Consider the following 16,884-nt stretch of genomic DNA (forward strand, 5'->3'; position numbering starts at 1 on the left):
CAACAAATGCATCCAACCTACGTCTACGGTTACAAGAGTCTTAAGATGTGTCATGGTATGCAGCTCTGGTGAAATTCTCGCGTTAATGATATGTATTACATAGAGAAATAATATATGGTGAACCAACATGAATGTGAAACTGTTTAAGCTCTTTTAGACCTGAAATGAATATTGTGATTAGACATGCAAGTGAAACCTATAGTAGGCTACTTGAACCTAGAATAAATTGTAAGTCAGGCGAGAGAGCATTTGAACATTGTGCACCAAGATTATACAACAAAAGACCCTCCGATGAAGATCATACAAGAAGAAAGCAAATTTAGAAATGAACTAAAAGACTATGATAAAATATAAGAAGCAACTTGGCGAACAAAGTGGAAGACCCGTGAGAGAAATCAGAATCACTCTTCCTGGCTTCAGAGATTTCAAAACCGCCAACCTTCATTCAGATGGCTGCATGGTTTCCTAATAGTACAAAGTATCGTATAGGCCTTGCTTTAGCAACGAAGTCACCCAGCATTCCCGAGAACAGTTCCGTAGTCGAAACGAATAATTCAATGTCCGTAAAAAAAAGAGAAGATGCACATCGGGGAGCACTAGGCTGACTGACGATAGGTGGTTGAGGACATATCAGAGAGCGTGGCTATCGTTTGTTGTGATGTTATGAAATGCTTTTTTTCCTTTCTCCTTAAAACTGTCAACTTTATGGAAGGAGTGCGACAGAAGAGCAGTGCTGGGCTACAAAAATACAAAGCAACACAAGCCATCTTTGAAACTGATTCCATGTGCTATAACATCCTCTCACAAACGAGGCTGGCGTGTTGTCCTAAGTGTAACATTCATTTGCAACAGATAATCCCTGGCCGAGCAACAGTGAATTTTTTTTAAAAAGTCTTTTGATACTATTTTACTGGGGAATGATGGCTAAGCTACGTGCTGCTTAAACGGAAGGAACTATTACAGAACACTACATTTCGATATTCCGTGCACAGCTGCCAGACAATGCGAAATTCGAACAACTTCTGTCAGCGTCAACACTACTGAGAGTCAAAGGCAAATGCTACGACAGTTTTACCTTTCTTTATTGATAACAAGCCAGTCAGTGAAACCTGCAGGGCTGCAAACCAGGCGTGTAATTCTTCCGGGAAAACAATACACTATTAGAAAAAATATATATATAAGATAAATGTTTTACAATACAGTAATAACTGACTTTCATTCAAACTAATTTTGAGGTGTGCACTCAAATTTGAATTTGGTTTAATAACCCACTAAATACGCATAACAAGCATATATGTATCTTTTTATTTTCCTTTCTGGGGGAAGAATGCTTAGAGGGGGGATGGCCCCCTTCTTAAATCTTTTCTTCAGTGATTCTAGTTATCCGCAGCTTCTACGATATTGAAGAGTAACTTAATCTACTGTATTAAAACCAAAGGAAACAAATTTGAGTGGTTCCGGATAGACGGATTTTTTTTTTTTTTTTTTTTTCAGGTAGTTTTGTTGCATTTTTGTGGAGGGGGGGGGGGGGTCTCCACACAAATCATGGCCAGGACTCCCGCAAACCCCAATCAAACATTTGCAGAGCACTTTCGCAAAGATTCAGAGACTGCAGTGTCACCCGGGAGCTGCGTCTCCAAGTAGGAAACAGGAATATTTTTGTTTCACCGGATATGATGTACCGGAAACGTAGAGGCAAAAGTGAACATAGGTAATACTTTGACTCACAAACCTATCATTAGGATTGATTAGTTTGATACAAATTATTCTTCAATACCGAATATAAGTCCGTGTCAGTGAATTTCAAAATATGGTAGCTTAATAGATCTTATCATTACGCCACAACTTGGGAGGTCGACAGCTGAATTATAAAGGAACTTTGGACAAGCGCGATGCACCAACTACTATATCAAATTTTAATATTTATAAGCCTAACATATTCAGCACACACAATTATATATACTTACATACATTTATATACTATATATGAATAATTACCACATCACCGTGATTCATATAAATTATTCGAGCTACAAATGTCCCTTAATATCTAATCAGGACTACAGTGACGTTATCGATTCGGCTAACAAGTGAGGTTATAAGTTTACACCGACTCTGACCTTACAAATCACCGTCGAACTCGGGTATTCGACGGTGATTTGTAAGGTCAGAGTCTGTGTAAACTTATAACCTCACTTGTTAGCCGAATCGATAACGTCACTGTAGTCCTGATTTCTTCTGTGTCCATTGGGCGGTGGTTCGAACCCACGAGAGGACGAAATTATTATCAACTAAAAAATTCCCCTTCGGTTTACATACGAAAATATATTAATTCCGTAAGTGAATTAGAGATTAAAGGACATTTGTAGCTCTAATAAAATATTCTTTATATATAAATGCATTTTATCACATCACCGTGATTCATATACAGGCCGTGTGGTCTAAGGTGCGTCTCTGTAGTCCTGTGTTCTTGTCTTCAGTGGTTTGAGCCCACGAGACAACGAACTTATTATCAACTGAAAAAATTCATATTCGGTGTACATATATAATACATTATTTCCGAGGTAGAGTGAATTATATATTAAAGGACATTTGTAGCTTAATGCTTTTATATATATTTATATGCAATTGTCTGTGTATGTGTGCGCGCGCGCGCGTTGTTGTTAAGACTGCAGTCAGCTGATAGTAACCGCACCAGAAATGAGTTCGCTATCTGCAAATCTGATACGATGAAATAGCCAGTCCTTTCCATCTGCTCTGGATATGACGCGCATTTGCACACTGCAGGATCAAGATGGGGCGTGTGTGTGTGTGTGTGTACTTCTAGCTGGATCCGTGATCCCAACTTCAAAATTGCGACGGAATCCACAAATATCCAGAGCAACCATTTTTTTGTATCAAGGTACATGAATTCAGAACACACTCACACATACTGAAATGAATTCTCTCTATGATGTCTACTTTCAATTCATATTCGCGACTAGATCTCGAGTGAAAATCAACTCGACAGAACAGAAAGTTCAGAGAGTTGGAAATGGATGTTTAACGATGTCACCCTTATCGAAAACTACGATGACTGGCCACCCCTGGCCCGCCCTTTCCCTTGGCCACAGGCCGTAGTCTCAAGCAAATATTTTAGAAATGAAAGTCGCGTCGGAAATAGTAATGAGATTGATTGATTATGGACTTTAGGTCTTGAAGAGCAAGACCCGTAACCCATCAGGATTATATATAAATTAGTATGATAAATCATATATAAGCGAATGATACCAGTGTTCAAATATAAACGGAGAAAAAATGAAAAATGATGATGACTACAAAATGTCACTTTATCCTGGGCACGAAAAGCTGCTCTCAGGTTCCGACATCACCGCAACTTTTTTTCCACCCTTTCATCCCTCAATCTCACCTTACGAGCGTCGACTCCGAGATGTATAGTACCTATATACGGCAGGATGAGTCGCACTGATAAAGGAAGGTCACTCTCCTTCGCAAAGCTCTCTAAGAAAGGTGGAAAGTTCAGTCTCACATAATCATTTCCCACGAGGTGTCTGAAACACTGACGTCTTACTCATGCGAGATGAGATCTATATCATTTCTATACAAGCAGACACGTACTCATTGTATTTTTCAAGCATATTACAAAATTGTTTTATCCATTTTGCAACAATTAAAATGGCTCAATATTAACCGTTGAGTGTTCTTTGTTATATATAGATACACAAACACACACATATGTGTAAGTATATATATATAGTTTTTGTTTGTATTTATATAACAAAAAACGATCGATGGTTGATATTGAAACATTTTAATTCTTGCAAAATTGATAAAACAATTCAGTAACATACTTGAAAAAAATAACACTCAGATATATATATATATATATATATATATATATATAGATAGATATATATATATTATATATATATATATATATATATATATATATATATATTCGTTACATGTAGTAAACCAAAGAAAGTTACACATTATGTCCTTTAAACTGCCATACCTTTCAGCATCTTTAAATAACATATAACGTCAGAAAATGAGTAGATAGATAAGACAGACAGGTAGACACATAGAAATCGATAGTACTCTGTCGCCTTTACAGCCCGGAATTACCATCATAGTTAAACGTTACTTGAAGTGCATAAGGACACGACCCAATCCTTGGCGGCACTTCCGCGGAAGTTCTGCCTCAGTTACCGCAACACGGTCGCTCAGAGACCTCGGGGGAGGGCCGGAAGTTGATTTTGACTGCAGACCACCACCTCCTCGTCATGGTTTCTTCCTTCCGTTCAGTTCTATAGTAGAGTCACATGACCCGTGCATTTGATGTCTAGGCCAATCCCTAACGACGCTCCTGATTGGCTGTTGATAAGCCAATCACAGGGCTGTAAACTCTCAGTCTCTCTCGAGAGTTCACATAGGCAGGATATATGTTCCACCTCTCCTGATGGATACGTCTTACAAAAGTATTCTTCGGGAGAGGTGAAACATACATCCTGCCTATGTGAACTCTCCAGCCCTGTGATTGGCTTATCAACAGCCAATCAGGAGCGTCGTAAGGGACTGGCCTGGACATCAGATGCATGGGTGATGTGAATCTACTATAGTGATAACGACTTGACACTGCAAACAGGTCAAGCGTGGTTCACCTCTATAACACAAGATCAAAAGTTCCCAAGGCGTGGATTCCGTGAAGCCTCGAACATCGCCTGTGGCCTGTCGTCTATATTGATATATATCCGTTCTCTCAGGAACTCCCAAATCTCCTTTCGTCACCGCTTTTGACATGGCAGAGACAGCTCACCCTTCTTTGTTCTTATATGATGCTACTCAAGCCTAAAGGGACACAACCTTAACAAGTGGAAAAAACTAAGTCATATTAACCTAACATTCCTTTCGACCAGCTGATAATACGACTCAAGAGTTTGGAGATAATTGAACCAGCCCTTTCGGCCTCAAGAAAATACCAGAATGTTTTGGAAGCATCTGTCTTGGGCTTTGTTAAGTCTGCCTCTCGAAATCCTGGCGATCTCTCCCAACGCCAAAGACACTTATTTTGTTTTTTTTTTTGTTTTCTGTCAATGAAAAATATTGTGGCGGCTTTCTCTGTGCGTCGGCACTTTTGTTGTCCCCCCTCGCATCTTCAAAACTACTGAGGCTAAAAGACTGCACATTGGTATGTTGATCATCTACCCTCCAATCATCAAATATACCAAAATGCAGCCCTCTAGCCTCGGTAGTTTTTATTTTATTTAAGGTTATTAAAAGCTAGCCATAATGGTGCGTTTGGAAACGATATAGAACAAGCCACGAACGAGCCGTGAATAAAGTTTTATGAGCCGCGGCTCATACAGCATTATACCGAGACCATGGAGGATAGATAGGTCTATTTTCGGTGGCCTTGATTATACGCTGCATAGAGGCTGTAAAAAAAAAAAAAAAAAAAAAAAAAAAAAAAAAAAAAAAAACCTTGATTGCGCCGAAGATACCGAGGCGCATTTTTTACCCGTTATGATCAGCTTGGTAAAGGAGTGAATCTGCTGCTGGGCATCTTACTATGACCCATTTCTTACTCCAGCAGGAGCCATTATGTATCTCGTACTTTGACCCTGCTGTCAAAAGCGACTCCAGTGCATGTCTCAGTAACTGACATAACTTGAAGCGTGCAGCGCAGCACGTCTACCTTTGGAGTCCCAAAGAGAATGTTTGGAAGCGGCGAACTTCAGTTAGGAGGTTTCATTGGCCCTTTGGATCACTGACTTCTAAACGTTCTAAAGATGCTGCTTTGGTTGTAGGTGACTGCCAGAAACGACTGGCTACTGTTTTAACACTTGGGATAAAGTTAGAAGACCGCGAACGTTCCTAAAACCCAGTATTTTAACCCATCCCAATTCATTTAAATGACGATCAACTTAAACAGCTAGTCGGGGATGCTGTGAGAATTTTTAACGTTCAACAATGAAGCTGGATCCTTCATGCATCATAAATTTCAATTTCAGGAAACAATACAAATCCCACGAAAATCTCTCTCTGTTTCAGGCATTTGCTTCCCAAAAACACGAACTCCTTCCTTCTCCACAGCCATGCAACAGCATATATTCAACTGGAATGCCAGACGTCTACGACGCTGATCATGGAAAAGCAACTTTGTCCAAAATCAAGTACGATAAGTACCGTGAAGACAACGTCAAAATGCTGCTTCCCATCAGTCACACTGAGATGACGGTAATTAATCACATCTTAGCTCACCACACATATACTACATGCACGAATGCATTTTTTATCACTGACTCAAAATCACTATTAACTATTAACTGTGTCTATCTTATTGGCAAGCAGGGTCATTTGCCTTTCCTGGGATCAATGGGATTGTCACTGAGACGACTTCGTTATGACACTTATCTGGCTCCGAGAGCCAGCCACACCTCCATCACCAGCTCTGAAAACACTGCCATCCAACTCTCGACCATTCTCCTCTAAGCAGTGGGAGGGGGCGGGTGCAGGTGAGGAGGTGGTGGAGGAAGAGGTGGTAGAGGGGGAAGAAGGGGAGGACGTAGGAGTGGGCGGTGAGTGGTTGGTTGAATCAGGGCTGTGAGGGCGAGAAGGACGTTGTGGTCAATAGTGCGACACTTGAAACACGCCTTACACTTACCATCGGAAAGTAGTGTTTTGTATTTGATTACCGACATTGTCTCTGAACCCACTCTCCAAAAAGGGATCAATCTCAACAACGAGCATCTCTGCGAGTTCTTACTAAATCATCCAGTCAAATATGACCCCCCCCACTGCCGACCGTAAGTTGCATAGGAAGTGCGCGTACACTGTCATTACAAACGCTCTCTCATGAGTGTCAAATATCTTCATAGCCTTGTGGTCAACTGAGATCTGAATGAAACCACTAATTAAGCAGAATTCAGCACTATGTATATGTATATGTGTGTGTGTGTGTGTGTGTGTATATATATATATATATATATATATATATATATATATATAATCGTTATATATATAATATATGTATGTATGTATGTATGTATGTAGTATGTATGATATCTATTATCTATATATATATCTATATATATATATTATATATATATATATATATATATAATATATGTATATATAGTATATTATATATCATATATATATATCTAGTATATATCTATCTATATAATATATATATGTTATATATCTATATTATATCATATGTGATATATATATATCTATATATATATATATATATACTATATACTATATACATACATAATATATATATAGTATGTGCAGAATGGAATGCTCTAAGAGATGAAGGGCTTAATGCCCATTTGTCTTTGTCGAGAAACACTTAGAAGTCTGAGAGCAAGGGAAACAAACATGCTTTACAAACTCCCAGCCACGACCCGTGAAACTCTCAGCCGCGGCCCATGAATTTCAGCCACGGCCCGGTGGTGGCCTGTGTTGTTGGCACAAAAAGCAGTGCCAGACGCACAATCATAAGTAACTTTAACCTTAAATGAAAAAAAAAACTACTGAGGCTAGAAGGCTGCAATTTGGTATGTTTGTTGATTGGAGGGCGGGTGATCAACATACCAATTTGCAGCCCTCTAGCCTCAGTAGCTGTTAATATCTGAGGACGGAAAGAAACTAAAAATACAGATGGCTTACGACAGAACGGAAGAATAACTGACGTCAAAGTATGATCCAAAGGTGGGTCTAAAGTCTGTATATATATTACCCATATGTATCATTTGGTGCCTGTGCGACTGTTTATAGTAGATTCACGTCAACCGTGCATTTGATGTCTAGACCAGTCCCTTACGACGCTCCTCATTGGCTGCTGATAAGCCAATCACAGGGCTGGAAACTCTCAGTCTCTCTCGAGAGTTCAAATAGGCAGGATGTATGTTCCACATCTCCTGAAAGAAATATACCTCAGGAGAGGTGGAACATAGATCCTACCCATGTGAACTCTCGAGAGAGACTGAGAGTTTCCAGCCCTGTGATTGGCTTATCAACAGCCAATCAAGAGCGTCGTAAGGGACTGGCCTCGACATCAAATGCACGGTTGACTTGAATCTACTATAGCTGTTTTTTGTATGTAATGACTTGACGAATAAGGAAGAAGAGATTAAAGAAAAGTGTAAAAAAGTTTATGTTTAAAGGTTTATAAGAATAAGTTAGAAATGTTGGGAAAAATACCTCAGAATGACTTAAGAGATTTTGAGCACAAACGTATTCCAGAGTCCCCGAGTCAGAAGACGGCAGGATGAGAAAAGTATCGACTAACAGAACGGGTGGAAGAAGAAGAAGAAGAAGAAGAAGAGGAAGAGGAAGAAGAAGAAGAAGAAGAAGAAGAAGAAGAAGAAGAAATAGTTGCAGAAGCACTACAAGAAGAAGAGCCAAAGAATGTGTACAGTGTTGGACACCAAAACGCGAAACATACGAAAGGAACGACAAAGTGATTTAGGTGATTTTTTTGTTTCATCTGAATGGAAAGGACAGGAATAGTTTCGATGCAGGATGAATTTCCTGCAAAGCGAAAGTCTACATAGCAGCGACCAAGTCACAGGGAGAGAATGGAAGAGAGGCCTAGTGAAAATTGTCTCATTCTCTCATTCATTTCGAAAGAAAAACTGATCCCGATAAGGGATGAACGGACATTTTCTGTTGACTTTTCTGCACTGGGGCGTTATCCGTCATTTGGCGATTTAGACTGGAAATACGCTACCCAGAAGTCTTGCCTGTCTTTGGGGGTTATACATTACATACAAAATAACCTGTCCATAAACAACGGGTCCAGCCCAGAGCTGTTGAACACGGCTTATCAGCAGCTTACATAATTGTGAGAAACGATCACAGTTCCCCGTAATGATGCAACACACGTCAAGTAATGAAGGCCGCCTTCACGATGCGCTGGTCCGGGACATGAGCGAGCGAGCGAGCGAGCAACTGTACTGGAGGAAACAAAACTCTCACTTGAGAGCAAAAAACAGAGCATTCCGGAAACGCATTCGCTTGCGTGGCTGCGCCAATGACATCGGTACACACGTAATTTGCTCTCCGTGTGACTGGCAGTCATTCACAGCATTAGCACGCTGCCTACAATGGCTGCATTATTCCTGCTTATCAACTGCAACAGTTTTAATGTAATAATAATATCACGAGTGTTCTATAACGATTGAAGCGGCCGTATTTGACAAAAGTCCTAGACTAGAATTCTTTGACTTATGCAGCCATGGGCTTTTAATGTTTCGCGCTGAAGGAAATGTGAAGCAATGAATATATCCTCTCCAAGACATTCTGAGCTCTACTTCGAAAGAAAAAAAAATCGACTTAAATTCAAATTTCGTCGAAGTCATTGGAATTTGTTATAAGGTATTCGTGCTCTTCAAAACGTCAGGCTAAGAAACTACAAACAAAGAAAATACAAACAAATAATATCCGACTTGCTCGGATATTAGTTCTGCTGGAAGGTCTCCAGGCTACATTCAGTTGTTTTATCATCAGTAAAAAAAAAAAAAAGGAACAAACAAACAAAGGCATCAACCTAGTGTTGTGCTCAAGCCTAAAAAGGCGCATAATGTGTATATATGATACGCAATATTAAGAGTATAGTATATATGTGTGTGTGTGTGATTCGGGAATACTCCCATTGTTAAACATATAAAACCGTTGGAGTCCTCGGTATCTGCTATCGTGCAAATTGGATATGTAAATCACTCTACAGAGGAGAGAATCTGTAGTTTTGCGCGTATATTGCAAACCAAATGAAACTATTAAGCAAAGCGTCCGGAATTTTACAGGGAAAGTAAAAGCTCTGTCCTCGAGTGTGCAATGCAACTTCTCTTTTCGTACAATGAGTGCTATGAAATTCTTTCTCATTTTCTCACAACTGCAACAATCACTTTCTTTAGGTACAACATCTCGTTCTCAGGAAAAATGCCCACTGCAATGCTGAACACGGGCAACGTTCGTAAACTATGAAAAATAAACAAAGATGACACTAAAGGCCCCAAATTATATATCAAGAACCTTCGTTTCTACTTTGACCACCGTCTTTTATGTTTCCTACTGACATTAATATACAAAAGAACGTAGTATACGAGACTGAGTCATGAATGATCTCCTCGTCACCGATGATGCATTTGAAGTATACCGATTCACTCATCACGAACCTAAGGCCTACATGAAAAACCTAGGTTTTCTAACGATCCGAATTGACTCATCAAGGTCTCCAGGTCACAGAGAAACGCTCGCTCTGCTCCACAGGGGTCGTTTCATCAATGCTGTTGCCGTTTCACCTCCATCTCCTAAGAATCATATCATGACCAAACAATAACGAATGACAGATCGGTACCGTAATGACTGACACCAAGGTCGTCGCGGGATTAATCCCGGGTGTCTGCGTATCATGATGACGCTGGAATGTACGTGAAACCAGATTACATCCTTTGTTTTGGTGCCCGGCCCTCCGCTGCTGCTGATTGGTCGAACGCATGCACACGAGCCAATCACAGCACAGCAAAACATGACCGATCTCTCCTGGGTGTTTTCGGCGAGACATTCCACTACATGACTCGTTTCATGAAAAAGACTGCACGAAATGGAGGAGTTTGCTACAAAAAAGCGCACAACTGCACTTAACTTTTAACTGCTTTATATGACGTGAGTCACGCACTACTCCTCGCCACCGAGGCGCTGTTACATCAAAAGTGAGGAGGATCTCTATCTCTACTGAAATGGCTTCCTCACCCATAATGACGTCCTTAACTAGGTCCAGGGCCAAATACAAATTAATCCGCTCAGAGCAATTTTTCCGTTCAACTGAAATGAACGGCTGCTTTCATACTTTCACACCCCCGTATTCTGAAGCCGAACTTAATCCACCAGCAAACCTTCCTAAAGGAAAGAAACTTGCATTTACTCATTAGATGACGACTTCCTATCATAATGCGCCAAACTGTATGGAAAATACTATATCAAAACAAAATAATGCAATGCGATAAAAAAAAACAATGAAATACTAAGTGGCTAGGTGCAATAGTAGATTCACATCAACCGTGCAATTGATGTCTAGGCCAGTCCCTTACGACGCTCCTGATTGGCTGTTGATAAGCCAATGACAGGGCTGGAAACTCTCAGTCTCTCGAGAGTGTTCACATAGGCAGGATGTATGTTCCACCTCTCCTGAGGGATACTTTTGACAGACGTATCCCCCAGGAGAGGTGGAACATAGATCCTACCCATGTGAACACTCTAGAGAGACTGAGAGTTTCCAGCCGGACCAGCCCTGTGATTGGATTATCAACAGTCAATCAGGAGCGTCGTAAGGGACTGGCCTAGACATCAAATGCACTGTTGATGTGAATCTACTATAGCTAAGAACACACGCATATAATTATGTGTGTGTGTGTGTGTGTGTGAGAGAGAGAGAGAGAGAGAGAGAGAGAGAAATTAAACCGTATATTGAAAATATGTACATTCTACACAGCATAATGTCTAAAAGCTGGCGATCAGATGGAGAGTATTTGAATAATCAGTAGCGTATGAAGATGCTTGGAAAAAAAAAATATATCAGTGGCTTCGGCGGCAAGCAATGTTTTTAAAAAGGGTCGAGGTGTGGAGACTGTTTTCACCGTTACGATAATGAAAAGGGCCGACACTAACGCCAGGAAAAACTTCTCTGTGTATCTGTCTGGCAGACACATGTGGGTAACACGACATGCAACGTAGTACTTATGACAGAGGACTTATCATCTTCTTGGACATTTCAAAGGACACGCCCTCTTAACCCCTCTCCCCACTATTTCGCCGAGAATTTGTTAAAAGTGACGACTAAAAACATGGTTGAATTGAGTGGAAAATACCGGCATTAAAAGGAGTTACCCCAAACCCCAAACGTAAAAAGGAACAGAGAGAGAAAACAATTTATTGAGCCACCCACTCCCCCCCCCAAAAAAAAAAAAAAATAAATAAATAAATAAATAAATAAAGTACAGCACAACAAGCAACTCGGACGCGGTATGGGTATAGGGCAAGGATTTTCAACCTTTTCCTCCCCACGTACCCTTTCGGGTATTTGTAATTTTAGTAATGTACCCCCTTCACTTTGTATACCGTGGAAAACAAAACCAACTCAGAAAAACTGTTCAGAGGGATAGTAAGTACATAAGTCTCCTGATATAACCAATATTATTGCAAACAAAGAATTCCATTAAAAATTAGACAATATTTTTATAATTATTTAACTCTGGCTATGCAGTAAATGTTCAAGGTTATGGTACTAAGATGTAAAAACAAAATACATTTTTATCAAATCATCTGCAAAGGTAGTTAATGAAATGGCTGAAACTGTTTTCAGCCATTTCATTAACTTCGAGTGCCATGGGGAGCGCGTACCCCTTGACAGACCCTTGACGTACGCGTACCCCAGGTTGAAAACCCCTGGTATAGGGGAAAGCCCTCTTGGATGGACGGCATTGGCTGTGGCATTATACATGACCTTTTCCACCCTACTGATGACTAGACAAACGTCATTCATCAGGGATGATAGGGTACTCAGGTAGTATTACAATACATAAATACTTACAGATAACTATATAGGGGAATTACAATATGTTAAGTAAGAATTAACCCATTAAACGGTTGCACTGCAAAATTTGTCTTAAATATTACAAAATATGGAATTTTCATATATGTATAAAGTAGGACTGGCCCATAAAATATTGCACTGCAAAATTTGCCTTAAATATTGCAAAATATGGAACTTTTATATATGTACTATAAAGTAGAATTACCCATTAAAAGATTCCACTTGAAAATTTGTCTTAAATATTGCAAAATATGGAACTTTTATGTAATATGTATAAAAAAAAACGCATGCCAAGGATGGTCCACAATCGCTCTTAACTTTAGCAGGAGGCGGGAACGGGAGGAAACCAATCCCTAAAACTGGGATGGGTCCTTCCCCGTCCCCCATCCCATTAGCGAGTTCCCATGAACATTGGGTTGAAGAGGTCATGCCCACAGGGGTTGCAACGCAGCCACCTGGAGGTCAATGACGGTAGAGCACTTTGAATATGACGGCGATTGCATCTCAAGAGTGTCTGAATTTGTTAGTTTTTAAATCAATTATAGTTTGTAGCTTAGGCGACGGAATTATTTTCCTCACGCGATCCGTAGCAAAACCTCAACTGAGTGAGAGGTACGATCGGAATAATGAAAGCAAGCATGATTCACCAGTAACCAAATATGATGTAATCAAACGATTTAAAATAAAAACTGTGTTCACATTCAGCTTTTTAATCAACTTCGGCTTCATAGAATTAAAAGCCTTACTTAGGGTCTCAAGAGGACACACAGCAAGGTGTGTCCATGGCCACGTTGTTTTTTATTAGGCTGGCCTTATGCCAGTGCGGGCTCTTGCTCATAGAGTAGCCTGTAGGCCATGGCCACGGCATAAGTCACAAAGATCCAGAGTTTAAGAATACAAACACATACGCTCACACACACACAAACACACATATAATAATATGTATATATATATATACAATCATATATATACATATATATATACATACATATATATATACATACATACATATATATATATATATATATATATATATATATATATATATACACACAAATAAAACAGACTTATATATTGACTGATTTATGTATAGATTTTAAGAACAAGCACTGGGGTAACTAAGGCCAATCAGCGCTGAAACGGATATTGACAGTGAAAAGGTTTGGAAGGTGTAACAGGAAGAAAACCTCAAAGCAGTTGCAATATTGTTAGGAGAGGGTTAAGGAAAGTAAGATGGAAGATAGAGAATATGGACGGAGGTATAGTAAAAGGAATGAAAGCAGTCGCAGCTAGGGGCATAATCATGTATAACTGAAATGCGTCCGTAATGCCTTCACTCATCTTGCCCAGTGCATGAAACAAATGCCACCTGAAGCACTTGGGCACCAACGTCATTTTCTAAATCCACCAATTTCGATCCAGAAAGAAATGAAACCAAGAGGTTCTATAACGTTCGTTGGTTCGTGAACGAACTTGACGGAAAAGGTTTACGAAAATTCGTGGATGGAACATCACATTCTGTCGTTCATCAAAACGGAACGACCAGATCTTGAAAATATTCATTTTGTTATTCCTCCAACACTTGCCCATCAAGTCCATTCATAATCATAACTATTTTCCACTGATCCATTTTCTTCTTCGGTTCTGGGAGTCATTTCCTACAGAGCTTAATAAGTAACTAAAGGCTGAATCTGCCATGTTCCTCTAGTCTTTCGTATGTAGCTGGAAGACAAAACATATTTAACAGCTGTAAAAGAAAATCCGTTCAAGCTGACACCTTCTACAAACCCCAGACAGTAGTAACTGACCCAGTGGTGGTGCAAAAAAAAAAAAAAAAAAAAAAAAAAAAAAAAAAAAAAAAAAAAAAAAAAAAAAAAAAAAAATAAAAAAAAAAAAAAAAAAAAATCCCTGGCGGTTTTTGTTTTGGAGGGGAAAAATGCGTTTTTTTTTATTTACTAGTTTCATATATATTTTCTTTTTCCTTATTGATTCTTTACCTTTACTATCGAAATCTAGTAATATTTCTATGCCTTCAGTTTCATTTGTATTTCAGTTATCTACTTACAATCCTTGAAAAATTAAGAGAAAAATATAAAAACAAGTTGAACAGACGTGCAAGTCTCCTCCTACTAAGTTCAAGATCTTTTTCCAAGACCGATCTTAAGCCCAGTCTGTACCAGTATTGCAGTCCCGTATTTTAAGGGTGAAGTCAGACCAGGATCAGGTATATGTGGTGATCAAGACTTCTTTAGCTTAAGGCTTACTATGGAAAGTTTGGGAAACTCAAGTCCCAAGTTTCTGACAGCAACTTTTATTAAACAATTTTTTCCCCATTATCATTTATCTAATAATCTATAGGCCTATGAAAGTTTAAGTTCTGTACTACCCAAAACCAACGCCAAGTTTTTGTCTTCAGGCCTAAAGTATTAAATGTAGCTAGTTTTTCATAATTAAATTACCTTTCAATATCAAATCATAACAAATACTCGTAGTAGGAGAGACTTCCACTCTCCATTATGTATCTCACTAAATTTTACACAGCAGTACCATAATAATGTATTATAGAAGCAGAAAACAGCTAATAAAGGTAACAAACGGGTCCGTATTTTTTTTTCTAAATTAGAATCTATTCTACTATATCTTCCATAATTTCAAAAAAGGGGGTTGTAAATATGTTCAACTTTAAATTCTGTCTCAAACTAAAAATGACACAACACAACAATGATGATGGATTATAGAAGCAGAAAACAGCTAAAAACTTAAAGAAACCCGATGTCAACCGTGAAAAGACCCCACATCATTCAGTGAATCTTATCAGTTTTCCTGTCTATTCACGTTTGTTGAATCCAACGAGAACTTTAAAGGCAACCAGAGATGTATAACCATTTAGGTAGCGTGAATGTACTTGAAAATCATACATCTGAAATTTGTTCTATACAAAAAAGTCATTCCAGAATTCCGGATTCATGACGTTTAAAAAGATAAACAGGAATGACAGACAAAAAAAGAAGTGCGTATTATGACCAAGGATCTTGCAGTTCAAGGAATGCAAAGTACAAAATCAACAGAAAACGGCAGTGAAATATGACGATACCGATCTATTCAAACGCAAACGTTCAGTCAGGAGCAAACACGCCTGACGCTTCCCCAAATGCCAGCCTGTGTGAGCTACCTGAACAATCTGGTTCAAGTCCGTCATTCTTACATACTGGATACCATCAAAGTCATATGACGTTAGTGTCATATGACTACTTATGGTCAGGGTTGCAGGATGGCGTTATTTCAAATGTGGGAATAATCGAAGTGATAGAGGAGAAAGTCCACCCGAGTGAATCTTCTTCCCCGGCGGTAACTCGGGGAACGTTTTCACCCAATGTTTAGAAACCACCCTGGTCAAGCACAACAGGGTCGATAACACCTATATACTACTTGAGACTAACACGTTGAGCTAAGAGCTATTGCGGTCACTATTCTGACGCTGCCTTTGGCCATTTAAACTTTCGGCTGGAGAACTTGCGAAAAGTCGTTCTTATCAATGCCTGGATTTTATGACACCTGCAAGGAATATGTCGTACTTCGATACTAACTAACGTTAGTGGGGCCCGGGGAGCATATTCCCTAAATGTAACCAAGTACTTGAAACCTTGCCAGGAAAAAGCGAAAAAGCGGAACGCCACATCTTAAAAACTAACCATAGATTCTTTTTTTTTTTTTTTTAATATTCTCCTTATGCTTACCACATCCAAATTGCGCTCTCTCTCTCTCTCTTTATATATATATATATATATATATATATATATATATATATATATATATATACACACTACGCAATGGCAACAAACACTAATTCTTGAAAACATCCAATTTTGCAAGAGAGAGAGAGAGAGAGAGAGAGAGAGAGAGAGAGAGAGAGAGAGAGAGAGAGAGAGAGAGAGAGAGAGAGAGAGGCTATATCCCCAACTTCTGCACGCGTATAAAAACAATAACAATTTTTTAAAAACCTGGCCTTGAACCTGACAGGTGGCGCCACTGTGGACAAACGAGAAAGCTTCCAATGGCGTGATATATTCTATTTTCCAGGAATTCCTGACGCAATTTATTAACGTCGTGAAAGGCACGTTATCGAGAACACTAGAGATGATCAACTTCTCAGCTCCAGTCCCGACTGCTTTTGGCGTCAAATCAGTTCAGTCGCCAGATCAGCGCTGGTCACACCACACATTCAATCGCCCTCGTTATTCAGTCGCCAGATCAGCGCTGGTCACACCACACATTCA

The 16,884-nt window shown here is 39.4% G+C and overlaps 1 protein-coding gene across 5 annotated transcripts in view; it reads right to left on the bottom strand.

The window, feature by feature from the left end:
• LOC135216988 (uncharacterized) overlaps positions 1 to 16,884 on the bottom strand; it is a 358,855-nt gene that overhangs the window by 227,536 nt on the left and 114,435 nt on the right. The gene's annotated exons all lie outside the window — the stretch shown is intronic.

Source organism: Macrobrachium nipponense, chromosome 7, assembly GCF_015104395.2.
Source record: "Macrobrachium nipponense isolate FS-2020 chromosome 7, ASM1510439v2, whole genome shotgun sequence".
Taxonomy (NCBI): Eukaryota; Metazoa; Arthropoda; class Malacostraca; order Decapoda; family Palaemonidae; genus Macrobrachium; species Macrobrachium nipponense.